At 35.9% G+C, this 16,307-nt stretch overlaps 1 protein-coding gene across 5 annotated transcripts in view; it reads left to right on the top strand.

The window, feature by feature from the left end:
* The window catches only part of pknox2.L (PBX/knotted 1 homeobox 2 L homeolog), a 381,764-nt gene that overhangs the window by 103,363 nt on the left and 262,094 nt on the right, over positions 1-16,307 (top strand). For 3 of the 5 annotated variants that reach the window (XM_018225718.2, XM_018225720.2, XM_018225715.2), the window contains exon 3: positions 2,702-2,788. The gene's annotated coding sequence lies outside the window, so the exon portion shown is untranslated. Of the gene's footprint in view, positions 1-2,701; positions 2,789-15,348; positions 15,373-16,307 lie in introns of all 5 variants that reach the window. The other 2 variants (XM_041569193.1, XM_018225716.2) reach the window with 1 other exon arrangement.

Genomic DNA, 16,307 nt, shown 5'->3' with positions numbered 1-16,307 from the left:
CTAAAAATAAAACAACAGGCTATAAAGAAAAAATAAACAAGCTTGTTGCAAGAGACAAAACAAATAGATTGTACTTAAAATCAATACTGCAAAAGCAGCAGCATTCTTTCGATATGGCTCAGATATATGGACTTTATTGGGCCGATTTAATTAAGAGTTAATGATACCTTAATCCAATTATTTGGTTTATTTATACATATTTATACATATTTAAAAAGCTAATGTAATGCAAGAATGAGATCAACTGGCTTTTTTAAAACATATGCTTTCGTAGCTGACCTGGGACTCTCCATCTGTTGAGGAAAGTAAAGCCCAACAGCCAACAAAAACTATTGGAGAATTCTGTACATTGAATCTCAGGGGCAGATTTATCAAAATTTAAATTTTCGAGTTTTTTTATGGTCAAAATTGTCAAATTCGGCTAGGGGGTTATTTAAATTTGATTAGAGTTTTTCAAAAAATTCTAATTCAATTTTTTCGAGATTTATCATACACTGGCCCTTTAAGAACTTAGATTCAACCACCTAAAACCTGCCAAGTTGCTGTTTAAGTGCAATGGGAGATGCCCAGGGATCAACTTGAGTTGTTTGCAGACTTCCAGACATTCAAGTTTTTTCGGATAAAAAAACTCGAATCAAGTTTTTAAAATGTAAAAAGTTTTCGGGTCAATCCTATTCACCCACCTTTCAAAAAATTGAATTTTAATAATACATTTTGATTGGTCAAATTTCGAGTATATGGAAGTTTATGGGAGTTTTCATTATACAGTTTAAAGATATGTCAATTCTACAGTCTTGTAGAGGATGTTGAGGAGAGCATAAAATCACTTAAATTGAATAACATTGGAAGAGCATTATAATGAGGGGTAGGGGTGAAAGTAGAGCTCACCACAGTAAAATTCCACCAATCAACCTCTTCTGTTCTTTTCTATGGGTTTTATAGTGGCATATTTATCAAATGGTGAACTCTAACTTTCTAACTTTCACCCATTGATAAATACATCTCTAAAAATCCCATAGAAATAAACAGAGGGTGGTGGAATTTTACTGTGGTGAGTTCTAAATTCACACTTTGATAGATCTGCCCCTATTTGTAACAGACCTCATACATGGTCATACTCAGTGATGACCAAATAGCATTGTACTGACTGTTCATATAGTATTGCAGAATCTGCTCACATTTATGGGTGGTGCTCTATCTGGGAACCTTGCTGCAATCCTTGGTATCCGTTATCCATATATTAATAGAAAATCAGATGGCACACACGGAAGCATTCGTGTTAAATGGATGAAGTTTTATTGAGATCCCCACAATGTTTCGGAGGCACAGCCTCCTTTCTCAAGTGCTTAAGTAGGAAAGCACTTGAGAAAGGAGGCTGTGCCTCCAAAACGTTGTGGGGATCTCAAAAAAATTTCAACCATTTAGCACGAATGCTTCTGTGTGTGCCATCTCATTTTCTATGAGTACTGACTATTCAGGCTGATGTGCTTAAAGGAAAACTATACCCCCAAACAATGTAGGTCTCTATAAAAAGATATTGTATAAAACAGCTCATATGTAAATTCCTGCTTCATGTAAATAAACCATTTTCATAATAATATACTTTTCTAGTAGTATGTGTCATTGGGTAATCATAAATAGAAAACTGCCATTTTAAAAAATAAGGGCCGCCGCCTGGGATCGTAGGATTCACTGTACTCAGAAACATACCAACAAACCATACATGTTAGGTCACATGAGCCAATTAACAGACAGAGTTCTTCCACACATCTTCCTGTTACAGTTAAAGTTGTAGTATTTCTGGTCAGGTGATCTCTGAGGCAGCACAGAGATGATCACGAAATGGTGGCTCAAGGCAAGAGATGTAAAAGGACAATATTTACTTAAATATATATTCCAGTTTGCTAAGATTCTTTAATATGCCACTTAGTATGATATGAACTATCTGTTGCTTAAGTGTTCATGTTGGGAGTATAGTTTTCCTTTAATGAGGAAATCTGAATGAAAGTTAGAATTTTTCACTACCTCGTATGCCAATATCCCATCATGCTCCAAGACGATGTAATTTTAAATTTGAACTGACCAACTGAGAATCAAACACGGGATGGTCTGCCAAAATTACAGCATTGCATCCCCCAAGATGGGCATGCATTACCACCTTAAGAGACTAGAATTATTAAAAAAAAAACCTGTAGAATTTTATAATAAGAAATAAGTTGGAATTGTCAAATATATTCAAATTGCAAGAGAAATGTTGGCATTTAAGAATGTGGTTTTGGAGTTATATGCAGAATTATGATATAAGCCCTGTTATAACATTTAGTAGTATGCCTGTCTTTTACAAATGTTCAACTAATTTGGTTTTATTTAGCAAGTCTACGTGAAGTTGATGCAAAGGCTATGATAAAATGTTGTAGCTGGCATACAGTTTGGCAGAAGTACCTTATTTTTGCCTAAATATGTTTCCTGGAGGCTGATAAAAAAATGAACACATATCAATGGTGCTCCCTTGCACTAAATGTGATAACAGGGATCATATGGTTCTGCATATAACAACTATCATTAGAGCTGGGAGAAACAATTTTGATTTAAATTCTTAGCTGGGTTTCGAAAGGGTAAATCATTCCAGGCTATTGAACTGAAAGTGCATATCTGATGTCAGAAAGCACAATGTACAATAACCTCTCTTTTTACTTCTCAGAGCTGCCGCGTGTGCCCGTTAAATTGAAGAAGCCTCTGGAAAAAAGAAGTAATGTAAGAAGGAAAGGCAATATATTAAGCAGTAAAGGTAAATAAGCCATTAAATAATACAATAAAATGTTGGTAAATTCTTGCGTAACAGTTTTTCTTATATGAAATGAACATCCTACCAAGTTACTTAAAAATCTAGCACACTGAAACAATGCAGCTTGATTCAGAATTTACTTTAGGTGCCTATTAGAAAAAAAATAGCATGTTCATTTACTGCTGAGATGTAAAAATGGACTGAAGTAATTGGGAGGCCAAGGGAAGGGTGGCTTATCTTTAAGTAGGAATGTTTGACTGGAAAGGAACTTAGTCTCCCATGTAAACATGGACTGCGGCCAGGTTATGGGCTTTTCTCATAGACAGAGGATCTGTTTCAGGCCCAGACCACATGTCCAGGGGGAACAGTTACACGTTGGTTAATTGCAGACAATTCCATTCCTATCCTGGTTATCAGACCTACTGGTCTAGGCTGGATCATTTTCTAGCATGCTATCTTCCTAATTTTCTAGAGAGGGAGTAAAATAAAACTGTGAAAAGCATGTTTGCTTTGGGGCTTTAAAAAATCCAGCTTTCATTTAGACAGACAGGAATCAGATACAGAGTTTTCTTTTGGAATATTGCTCACTTTTTTGGCAGTGGCTGTGAGTCACAGATTCCTATGGTGCATTCCCATCCCAAATATGTAAATATTTATATTGCATTTTTGGTGCATTTTCAAATGCATAAAAATAGGGCTCATTAATGGAGTGCAAAGTGCTAAAATGGATGCAAAATTTAGCAAACACTGATGCTATTCTCAAAAGTAATTGCACCCATGCACCCATTCAGCCTGCTCTGATGAATTTAGTGAAACTCTGTATATGTATGAGAATTTCTGGTAATTCCAGGGTTCTTCTAGCAGGCTGCACCCATGAATGCAACTGATTTACACCATGTAATAGCAGATGATAGCAGGTATCTTCCACAATAAGTGCCCACTTTAAAGAATTACATGCATTCGTGGTGTGGGATTTTAGATTGAAGATGCTGTCACTTCTGGTTCACCAGTGCATGAGGCTTTAATAAATGCCAGAAGTTACAGCATCCTTACTCTGAAATCACATGCCACAAATGTATGTAATTCTTGAAAGTGGGCATTTATTTTGGCAGATGCCTGCTATTACCCTTGAATTCTGGGGGAGAAAGCTGCATTGATGGTAAAAGAGATGAAAATTTGTGTCCATGTATTGCACTTTTTGTTTTTAAATAAGCCCAAACATTTTCTAAACTTAGCTGTTTTCAGTCATTTTTGTAATGAATATAGATCTGAAACATTTTACATATGATAACCAGTAACCATAATTAATAACACTTTTGGCATTTCATACATTATTTGAAATGTGTAAGGTTATTTTAGTGATAGTATTTTTATGAAACTACCACAACATTTAGGGGTTTATTTACTAAAATTCGAATTTCATCTCATATTTTTATTAAAACAAATCCAACTAAACTGCCATCCACAATTTTATCTTATTTATCATAAAAATAACTCAAAAAAGTCGGGTCGGGCAAAGACTTGATAAAATCAAATGAAAACTGGAATTTTATGAATTTTTTGGAGTTGACACCCAAAAACCCAACATTTTTCAGATTATCAAATAAATCCAGTTCAGATTACGATATATTCAAATTGTAAAAGGGATATTTGCCATTGACTTCTATATGGCCTTGGCAGGTTTGAGATGGCGGATCTTCGTTTTTGGACTTTTAGCAGCTTTTGGGTATAAAAAGGGGGTTATTTACCAAGCCTCAATTTTTTCTGGTTGGGCTTTTTGGAGCAAAAACTCAATTTTTTTGTGGAAAAAAACCTTGAATTTTTAAAGATTTTTTATACCACGATACTGCAAAAAACCCAAATTCAAAAACCCAGCATCTCAAACCAGCTGAGGTCATGTAGAAGTCAATGGGAAATGTCCCTAACCCAATTTGAAGATATTGTGGTCTGCGCTGGGTTTAGCGGATAATATGAAAAATTTGAGGTTGTAGGGTGATAACCCACAAAATCAATCGATTTGGAAGTAAAGATATGAAAAATTTGTATGACTTTTTCGAGCTACTGTATTTTATTGATAAATAAGATAAATCATGGATGGGAGTTTGATGGACCTTTGCTTAATAAGAAAATGAGATAAAATCTGATTTTAGTAACCCCCTAAATTTTGAAAAATTCAAATTTTTTTCCATTAAACATTCGAGTCTTTGCCCAAAATACCTCGACCAGTAAAAAAATTGAGGCTTGATTAATAACCATTACTGCCTTTTTTCCAATTGAAAGTTATTTCTGTTTAGCAAGTGGCACACACTGCATTTTGTCATGAACATTTGAGAATGCATGCTATAACATACATTGTGCCTCCATCTCTCCTACTAACAATACTGAAAGCCAAAAAGGCACTTAATTCACAAAATTATGTGTTCCATATTCAACTCTGTAGAGTTTAACATGAGCAAGTGAATTACCAGTGATGGGGTCATAGTCCAAAAGTTAATCTAATAGTTATTGTTCTGGCTGGAACAAGTGGATATTAAAATCCATTATTCGTTTAGACTTAGTGCAAGGTTAAATGTGTATATCTTTATTCTGATACAGCTTGTGTTAATCCTGTAATGGTGTGCACAGTGCAAGCTCTTACCTCCCTTGAAATGCTTCAGTCAATATACTACAGCAAGGGCTTCCATACCAGTATCTGACAGCAGTTCAAGCACTTTTCCCTTCATCATATGGGCTTTGCTTCATAGAAGGTTAGCAGGGTAGAAGAAAGGCTACTAACTCTTGGTAAGAAATTGAATATTCCCAGTCTTTTCCACAAAAGCGATTCAGCAGATTTTTCTCCTGCAAATTTTCTCTGCAGTTTTGTGAGTTTGTTCGCCAGCGGAGAAATGTGGATATTCAACGTGAATTTGCCCATCAGTAGTGAGCCCAAGCCATGGTATCAGTAATGTCAGGAGCCATTATCAAAGCAGTAGCTGTGTTGCTTCTGGTATGACACCAGTGTAAAATCAAAAAAGTTTGTGGTTTAAAATTAGTCCACTTATATCTTATTTATTTTAGACTTAAGACTTTTACTGTAGTGCATGTCACAATGGTCCTAATGTAGTGGAACCCAAAGGAGAGCACTGGATACTGGATCTTTTTGGGTTTTATTAAGCACATTTTACCCATAGGTCAAAAATTTCACTGTTTTAAACAATATGTTTTCCCTTTAATACTGTATCTCTAGACTACTGAAAACTATTGCTAACTGGCCTCTGTAACTCTTCCCTTCTTTCTTTATGAGTATGTGCTTCCTCCAGGAAGCTGCCACTGGTGCGGGCACACAAGGATTGCATCAGCACCATTACATACATATAGGGGTGATGTCAGCACCAACTTAAGTGTGAGATGTTATTAATTAAATTCCTGTTTGTTTCTGTAAATTAAGGGGACAGGGACTCCCATCCTCTTTGTATTTGTACTTTTAATTAAATATGTAATTTTTAAATGTGTATTGCAATTTACAGAGAAATTGTGTTTTCATAAAATTTTATAAAATATTATAAAATTAGGAAATACAATGCTGCAGTGTTCCACCTAATGGAACTTATTTAACAACACTGAGCAAATTTGGTCCAGGCAGTAACCAAGGACAACCGATTGAATTTCTGCTTTGGGTGTTCTATCTGCAGTTGCAGTAGATAGACGGGAGCCTTAATAACCACGGGTAGTTTTAGAATAAAAAAAGTCTTTATTTCCAAGCATCTTTAAAAACACAAACAGGTATCCTCTTGGAGGCCTTTATCTAAACCATGACGTGTCTAGTCACCTGACGCGTTTCGTGCCTCTCTTTCGCACTTCATCAGAGGTTCTATCTGCAGTTGGCTTAAAAAAAATTAAGATTAATTGTTATGGGTTAGTGCCCAGGATATTCGTCCAGTGCTGAAAAACGAGCCTTCTCCTTTCATAACCATTTGCTGCAGAAGTTGCCTGCTGTTTCTCAGAGAAACTGAGCTCAATGCACCCCATGTGGTTTAAATAATGTTATGATCTCTCTCCCTTGCCACATTGGATAAAGCGAATCAAAATCTACAAAGCTTTCTGAGGGGAAGATGTTTTATTCTCCATTTTGCTATTGTTGTGCTCTAGGCATAGGATGAGGTGGGTCCAGGTAGCCACAATCTCCAAAGATAGATGTCTGTAGGGTAGGAAGCAACATGTGGAAGAACCTGCTAACAAACCTACATAGTCCCTGGTTTTCTGTGATAAGCCATTGGAGATGAAGTAAAAAAAAATTGGGATTGGTTTGGGTACTAGTGTGGAAAAATACTTATCTGCACACATAGTTACACTGATTAAGGATTTAGGGTGGTAGCCTCATTTGTCCCCAACACAACATTATCAAGTTTGTAGTTTTGTGGTGAATAGGGTGACATAAAATATGTGTTATATAGCACAAATGCAGTTACCAGTAGCAGTAATTATTTTTCATATGTCTACTGCAAGTTAGAAAACAAGTCCAAGTTAACATCAGGCTGAAACAGAGGGAAGATGCTGGCATATAGTTTAGAAAGATTATAGGTTATATGAACCATGGATGCAACTTGGTATTTTCCTATGATCATTGCACCTTAGCACCTATAGTGAGTAGTCTCTATGGAAGTCTAAGTAATCAGCTAGATCAGAGGTCCCCAACCTTTTTTGCCAATGATGAAACTCATTCAAATGTTAAATGAGTTGGGGAGCAACACATGCATAAGAACATTACCTGGGGATGAGTTGTTAAATAAGAGTAGTTATTGGCTATTTGGTTGCCCCACTGTAGACTGGCAGCCTACAGGATAAACCTATTTTTATACAACCAAAATTTGCCTCCAAGCCTGAAATTCAAAAATAAGCAGCTACTTTGAGGTCACTGAGAGTAACATCCAATGGGTTGGTGAGCAACATGGCCACTGGCTTGGGATCACTCACCTACATCATCAGTGTGCCTGTTTATCCATTAAATAATACATTGCAAGACAAAGTATGCATTCTGTATCTTTAGATGTATACTGTTATTTCAAAACAGTAGTGGAATTACAGTAAATATTCAGACATTATAATGCCAGTCTATAAAGAAATATAAACTATTGTGCTAAACTGATGAAAATGCAACCCTGATATTCCTTTTTTTAGTAAGCATTCTCTTTAGAGTAGTTGGATAGAGTAACCTTATGAGAAAATGTGTTACTGATATTTATTTATGGATGTTGCCAACATGAGGGTAAATTTGTATAACATGGGTCTTAACATTGTGTAGGACCCCTGCTGCTGCATTATTCATAGCACCAATGCTGTAATGGTACCACAATGTCTTGCAGCAAAAACTTTTGCTTTGCATGCAAAAACAAAAAGAAATGGTCCATTTAAAGAGTTTGTATTATTATAATTACAAATAAAGATAGTATGGTGAAAGCAACTGCAAAGGGTGGATTAAAATCAAAAGCTCTACTTGTGCTACCAGAGAGGTAGTCAGTCAGTTTGTAACTGCGTGTAGTGAAAAATACAGACATCTGTTACTGCAGAGCTCAATTAACTTCCAGAAATGTGATTACCACAGATCAGGAGTTACTTATGTTTTTCCTCATCTGGTTGAGAATATTCTGCAGTGGTAAAGCTAATTGTCACACAAAATGTGACACGTTATGTATCCCTCAGGCTCATTTAGGACAGACTATATGCCAATTTAAAAGTGGCAGTTTTTTTTTTCATTTTATATATAAAGTATTAACTGTGTGGAAAATATTAACTGTAATCTGTGTATATATGTACAGTATATTCATTGGCGTTTTTTTAAATTTCTGTTAGAGATCAAAATGCTGAAAAAAGTTGATAAATGTTGCCTTGGTCTAAGGCAGGGACCCAAAACCTTTTATACCTGTGAGCCACATCCAAATGTAAAAACTGTTGGGGAGCAAAACAAGCAGGGGGTGCCAAATAAGGGCTATGATTGGCTATTTGGTAGCCTCAATGTGGACTGACAGCCTATACGAGGCTTTGTTTGGCAGTACACATGGTTTTTATGCAACAAAAACTTGTCTCCAAGACAAGAATTAAAAAAAATAAGCACCTACTGTACTTTGAGGCCACTGTTAGCAACTGCCAGGAGGCGGGTGAGCAACATGTTGCTTGCGAGCCACTGTTTGGGGAACACTGGTCTAAGGTCATAGTAGCTAAACATTGAGACCCGGACCATTGAAGAAGACAGACGTTATTTCTCTGACATGGTTTTTTTTAACAATTTTAACAGTTTTTAAACACATTTCATTTGATTGGGTAGTGTTTAATATTAAGACAGAATCTGTGTATCGCTGTTCAGCGCTGGCCCGTCCACATCAAGACTCGCCACACTTATTCTTTGAAAAACGGCTTTATTCAACTTGCATAAGTGGTAACAGGCAGTGGGTAAGTGGTGCGAACTAACGCGTTTCGTGCCCTCTCTATTGGCACTTCATCAGAGTTCAAAATATGTCACATGATATCCCATTAAATAGAGTGTCCAATGTTAAACACCTGTGTATATAATTAGCATAAATGTATTCCCTTCAATTATACCAAAGCATCCTATTGGATACTTGTGAATCCCGAATTATAATACTAAATGAATTCATTCTAATAAGTTACCATATATGGTATACTCTATTTAATGGGATATCATGTGACATATTTTGAACTCTGATGAAGTGCCAATAGAGAGGGCACGAAACGCGTTAGTTCGCACCACTTACCCACTGCCTGTTACCACTTATGCAAGTTGAATAAAGCCGTTTTTCAAAGAATAAGTGTGGCGAGTCTTGATGTGGACGGGCCAGCGCTGAACAGCGATACACAGATTCTGTCTTGTAAATGCCGGCTTGGAGTTGCCGGAGTATCGCGAGAGCTGCGGCCGAGACGCCACAAAGAAGGGTGAGCTCCGTTCATTTCATTCACAACCCGTGTTTCTCCTGTTTAATATTAAATATGGGTTTACAAAAGATTTACACAAAATTGTATGTGCTCTACTTAAATGACACATTATTATTATTACTATACTTAGACACACATATGATGTACATATTATAAATACCATACAAATTACACCATGCTAATTGATACAGAAGGTGATGGGGGATATACCCAAGAGCTTACAAATTAAAACTGATTTTTTTTCTGGTTGAGGTTTTTTGGGGGGAAAAAATAACACATTTTTCGATATTTATTATATCCCGAAGCTACTAAAAGTCAGAATCTGAAAATCCAGCATTTCAAACCTGCTGAGGTCATGTAGAAGTCAATGGCAGCTGTCTCTTTTACTATTTGAGGATATCGTGATTTGCACGTAGTTTTGTCCAAAAAGTTTTTTTTTGGTTATAACCCAAAAAAATGAGCGATTCAGGTATCAAATCCAAAAAATTTGTACGATTTGAGTTTTTGCTCGATTTTATCAAGTCTTTTCCTTCACCAAATGTTTCTACTTTACTGATAAATAACAAATAAATTGTGGATAGGAGTTTGGTTGACCTTGGTTTAATAAAAAGATGAGAGAAACTCGAGTTTTAGTAAATAACCCCCTAAAGTTTTAATATAGTTTAAATACTGGGTGTTTATCATAAATAAAAATAAAAGCTTTATTATAAGTCAACTATAGGTTTTGTCATTGAATACATATTTATACTGGGTAAAGGTGAAGTATATCAAAATGTAAAAATACTTCTCAATAATTCAATCATTCTTAATGAGGGTTTCTTGGCTTGGTGTTATTTGTAACTTGAATTTTCTCAAGCCTCAATTTTTTGTCATGAGTTTTTTATTGAATATATGCAGCTAAGATGAATACCAGACGCACATATATGTTTGTTTCTATAGTACACATCCAGGTTTTGCCTATGTCATAGCCTGTTTTTGGGGGAAACATATTCAGTAGTGAAGTAGAAAGAGCATTTTTCAATATTGACTTTGTTCATCTACTGTGCTACTGGTAGTATCACAAAGCATATTTAAATGAGTAATAACAAGAACCATAGATATTGAATAAAAAAGTATGTTTAAAGTTCATGTTGAAAAATGGATACTATTGCCCATTTTAAAAAAAAAGGACAAAGGAAACATCTTGAAGCTCTTTGAACATTATTTAAACCTACTTTTATATGTGTCTTCAAAGCTACTTGTAAAGTATCCCACCTGCATTTGAAGCACCAAATGTAGATTGTAAGCTCTACAGGGAAGTGGATGTGTCTAGAACATTCTTTCAACAATGTAGCGTGTAATGTATGCTGTATAAAATAATATACGTTTACATACCACTATGTTTGCAACAGAACACAAAAACTTACCATCATTAAAGGTACTTGCGGCAATAGGCTCTCCTTAAACTTCTGCATTGTTGTGCCCGCTACTGTTCTGTCCATCCCTCCCCTTCTTGTAAACCAGCCCCAGTTCATCTATTGATGAATGAGAACCTTGCAGTTACCACAAACTCAAAATGTGGCAGTAGCTTTGGGGGTTTCCAGAGTGTCCCGCATTGATAGACACAGTACACTTGCATCTAAAGAATTAGGAGCAGATGTCATCATTATAGGCTGAAATGAATAACACAGAATAACACAGAACACTGCATTGTGGATTAACAAAACATGGCTACATTGCATGTAGCACAGTATACCTGTTAAGGCATATAAATGAGCCCAAACGTGTTTTGTCTGTTTTCCTATATAATGATTTTTGTAAGTACACTCTGAACAAAGAAGCGGTAACATGTTATGCAGCTTCAGTTATTGAAAGCTGAGCTAAATGGTTGAATTTGCAAATGGTTTCCCTGCTGCCTTTTTCTTCGGACAATTACTGCATTTGGGGGCTTTGGGAGATGGTGAATATGCATATTGTTTACGGTTTTGTCTGTTAATTGCTATTCTGGGGATGCTAATTTACTTTTTCATGCTGCATATTTCTTTCATGTTGCTTTTATGCTTCGGTATGCAAATTTGTATTTATCATTATTATTGCTCAATGTCCCTAGGTTTCAGTTATTAGTTGTATCATGGTGATAAAGAAGCTGCTGGTTATGTAACTGCCTTTTGGTCCAAGCTGAGTTGCTGTTTATGTTCTGACCTCACTTTAATTGCACCAGAAATATGCAAACTCAGTTAATGCTGTAGTACCTCTAACAATGGGCGACAATGTATCATTTCTAGCCCTCAGAAATAAGAGAAGGGCATGAGGTTGGGTGCCTGCATGTTATTCCCCTACACACACAACATTATTAAATTTAAAGTTATAAAAATGCCTTTACTGCTTTATGACTAATATAAACATGTTCCTAAATATTAAAAAAAAAATATTTGTGCAGGTTTTATATCCTGACTGGTACAAGGGCATAGAGCATTTCAATTCATTAAAAAATATACACTGTACTGCAAATGGAACATTGTACACTGTAATCATTTTCAAAGAACTGCACAATAACTTGACGCCTGCTTAGTCTTGCACGGCATGGAGTACTAAGTAATTCCCTGCAACCAATGTATATGGTTTTTAAGCATAAAAACATTAAATATTGCTATTGTTCAGTTCACTCCCTGAACAGCATATGATTCTACATGCTAAATAAATATTTTAAGCATGTAAAGTGTAGAAATATCCATGGTACAAAATGTCAGTGGGCTGCACTCGAATGCCTGCTTCTTTTTTTCCTGTAAGAGCTCACAGGTCACTGAAGTTTAAGTCCTAGCAGAGCTGCACATGGATTGGATGGGTGAAGTTGAAACAACCCCTCCAGCCTATCCAATCCTCATGCGGCTTTACCGCGGCTTAACGTCATTGACCAATGAGCTCACAGACAGCTCTTATCAGAAAAAAGAAGCAGACCCTGGACCCCCCACCATCCCTTCTGAATGTTCAGCTCACTGACAGCAGGGCCCCCTCAAGACCCAGAAACCCACTGGGCCTGAAACAAGTGTATCCCCTATCCCCCCCGATGGTGGCCCTGACAGCAGTTCCTTTCCTACTTTTCCATTTACAGTTTATGTGTAATTGCTTTCATTTGTAATAGTAATATCTCTGTTTCACTGTTCCACCCAATTTTGTATCAGATGTCGACTTATACTTCAGCTTTGCTTGCACTTATTTGGCATGACTAATCTTGTCCTACAATTGATTCAGTGTCATAACTAGATGTTAATGGACCCCACAGCAAAATCATTTTAATGTCCCCAAAATATCAGGATAACTGTTTTACCAATCTATTAAATTTAATCAATAATTAGGGCCTCATGGGGGCCAATATACCTCTTGGGCCACCCTGCAGTCATAGGGTCTGCTTCCTCTGTAGTTACACCCCTGAGATGAATGGTAACATGGACTATTTTCAGTTATCGTGATCTATTTCCAAGGTGTGTTAAAGAGGGAAAGTGTTATTTAGAATTTTATAAAACTAGAAGTTTTGTTGTTAAAGGAGAAATAAAGTATAAAATACTGCTTGCATGCATTTCCTCTGGGTACCTGGTTACCTCTTTCACTCCAAAAACATACAAATAGGTTAACTGGCGTCAGATAAAATTGACCATAGTGGGTATGTGATACAGGTACAGGTATGGGATCCGTTATCTAGAAACCCGTTATCCAGAAAGCTCCAAATTGCAGGATGGCCAGCTCTCATGTACTCCATTTTATCCAAGCAATCCATATATTTTTTTTTTAAATTATTTCCTTTTTCTCTGTAATAATAAAACAGTACTTTATACTTGATCCTAACTAAGATACAATTAATCCCTATTGGAAACAAAGCCAGCCTGTTGGATTTGATGTTTACATGATTTTCTAGTAGACTTACGGTATGAAGATCCAAATTAAAGGAAAGATCCATTATCCAGAAAACCTTTAGCATTCTGGATAACAGGACCCATACCTATACCTTAAATTGTAAGCTTCACTGGGACAGGGATTGATATAAATGATGAATTATCTATGTAAAGCAATGCATAATATGTTGGCACTATATAAAGTATAATAATAATAAAGAATTGAAAATCGGCTAGCTAAATGCAATCTCTTGACTAACAGAAAGCTTCACCTAATGCTAATAAGCTTGACATATTAAGTATCAAATGGTATTTAGAGAATCTTGGACACAATTTCAACTATTTGTTTCTCTGTAAAATATGTAAGCACTTACTACAAAATCTTGGAACAATAAAGCAAACATGCTTGTATGGATCTGTATTCAAAGGATGCTGGAATGTTTGAGGACACAAGTGATGTTTGTGAGCTGCGGATATGAGATGTTTTGCATGATGTAGCTCCTCCCTTCACAGATCATTATATTCCCCTTAATAATGTTTCCTTGTGCTTTGCCTTTTTCTTCATGAGCTTAGTCTCCCCAGGGGGTCCCTGACAATAGCCTCAAACATCATTAAGGGCTTACTGGAGTGAAGAGGAAAGAATTTTACATATTTTAACAGTAATGGTTTAATACTGTGTATGAATTCACCTGATAGGCAGAGGGAGAGGGGGGAAAGCTGTGAGCCATAGCCGAGATAAATCTTCCATTATGATGTAAATGAGTTTAGCAATGTAGCTGCTTTAATTGACCGTCACCATTTTTCCTAATATACACCAAAATACAAAACATTTTGTGTATTCGTGTATGCAAATTTTTCTTCAGTTTCCCCTTTACTTGTATTTTGCTTATTATATTATCATTGAGATTGCAGAAATATTTTGCTGAATTGTTTAAAAAAATCAGTACTCCTGTGGAGATGCTTTTTTTAATATAGTTTTGCATGAAATTTCAACAGAACTAGGCACTTTATAGCAATACGCCATTTTTAGCATATTGTGTCATAACCGTATGCTCTAAAACCATTTGAGGGTTGGGGCCACATGTGGTCCTCCAAGAGATTGTTTTATGGTCCTGAAGCTGTCCAAGGGCTTTACTGATTATTTTATATGAAATTTTATTTTATAATAGGATTCCAAAATTAGAGGTATCAGTCAGGACTATTAATTGGTCAAAAAGACAAATACGGTACTTCCTAGTGAAGTTCAAGGATTGTCTCCCTGCACAGAATTAAAAATTGTCTCCAAGTACAGTTGCCACAGACTGTTCCTGCTGTGGATATATGTCTTTTGAAACATCACAGCTTAAGATCTCCAAATCACAGTGGCTTCTTTTAACTAATGGCTGCTAAAGATTGGTCAGTCAATAATATACAGAGGCCATTTCAAAGAAGAACTCCACTGAATTAAAAAGAATCCCCATTTTACTTAAAATCCACCTCCAAGCAATTACCAAAAAATCACCAAAATGTTTTTATGCACTATAACCAGGCACACCTACGCTAGATAGTGAGAAACTATGTTTACTATTAAACTGACTGGTTATATCCTGTTTCTTATTTATTACACTGTACATCAACTTTGCAATTAAAACAATTTAACAATAATATATTGGCATGAGGGTTATATTTAACCTATTTTATTTAACATTCAGTTATGCTTAGGTCAGCATTATTCAGGCTCTCATCACATGGTCTCCATTATAAATAAACTCTCCTTTCCTTTTCCAGTGATATCTGGTGACCAAGGAAAGGGTATGTATTAAAATGCTTAAAAGTTGATTGGCTTGCCTTATAAAGGTAGTATGGCCTACTGTATTGTATATTTTGTTTGCTGCAACATTTCTAAGTTTCAAGTAAGAAACTTGAATCCCATGTTATGGTTGAAACTAATATCAACAAGGGCTTTACTTTTTTTATATTTTATTTTTAATTCTGTTCTGTTAAATTGAATGTGTCAGAAATGTACTTGTTTATCTTGCATCCACAATAAAACCTGAGAACTTCATGTTGGCAAAGTCTGTCTGGTCGCAGGCTTGGTCACAGAGCTGAAACTCTGAATAAATTTGGAATATTGTATAAAACCCTGCTGTGTGCTGGATGCTAGTTTATGCTACACACACACATATATGTATGTATATATTTATAACTCATTCATGATCGTGCAATATTAAAATGCCTTACAGTGAAATCCTTTTGTTTTTACATGAGATAAATGCCACATAAACTGTAAAAGATAGCCAACAGTTATTAATGTCTTTTACTTTTCAAAAATCTACATTAAACCAAAAATGGCTCATTTACTAAATGAGTATGTACAATGCGTTTCCCCATTATTCAGTGTAAAAGATAGGTGTCAAGCACCAAGTTAGGTGCCTTACATTAATGGAACCCTGGAAATAACAGCACCTCAAGGAAATGATTGATTACAGGGTTCCCTTGTGTATATGTGCCCTGTACTCTGCACATGCAGCTGAGGGCAATTCTTCAATGCAGTCTGAAATAGTGCATTGATATTAAGTCAGTTACAAGTCAAAAAGAGTGGGTATATAGTAGGTGCAATTGATTCTTTGTGTAAAACATTTAAGTGCCTACAAATTTGTTTTTGGTCATAAATGAGCCCATGTGTTCTGCAAGTTTCTGCTAAATTTGAGAAACACTAAAGGCTAAATAAATAAACCAAACAACCA

This window comes from Xenopus laevis, chromosome 7L (assembly GCF_017654675.1).
Source record: "Xenopus laevis strain J_2021 chromosome 7L, Xenopus_laevis_v10.1, whole genome shotgun sequence".
Lineage (NCBI taxonomy): Eukaryota > Metazoa > Chordata > Amphibia > Anura > Pipidae > Xenopus > Xenopus laevis.
Note: the sequence above shows the minus strand (reverse complement) of the source record. Positions and strands in the feature narration are given on the sequence as shown.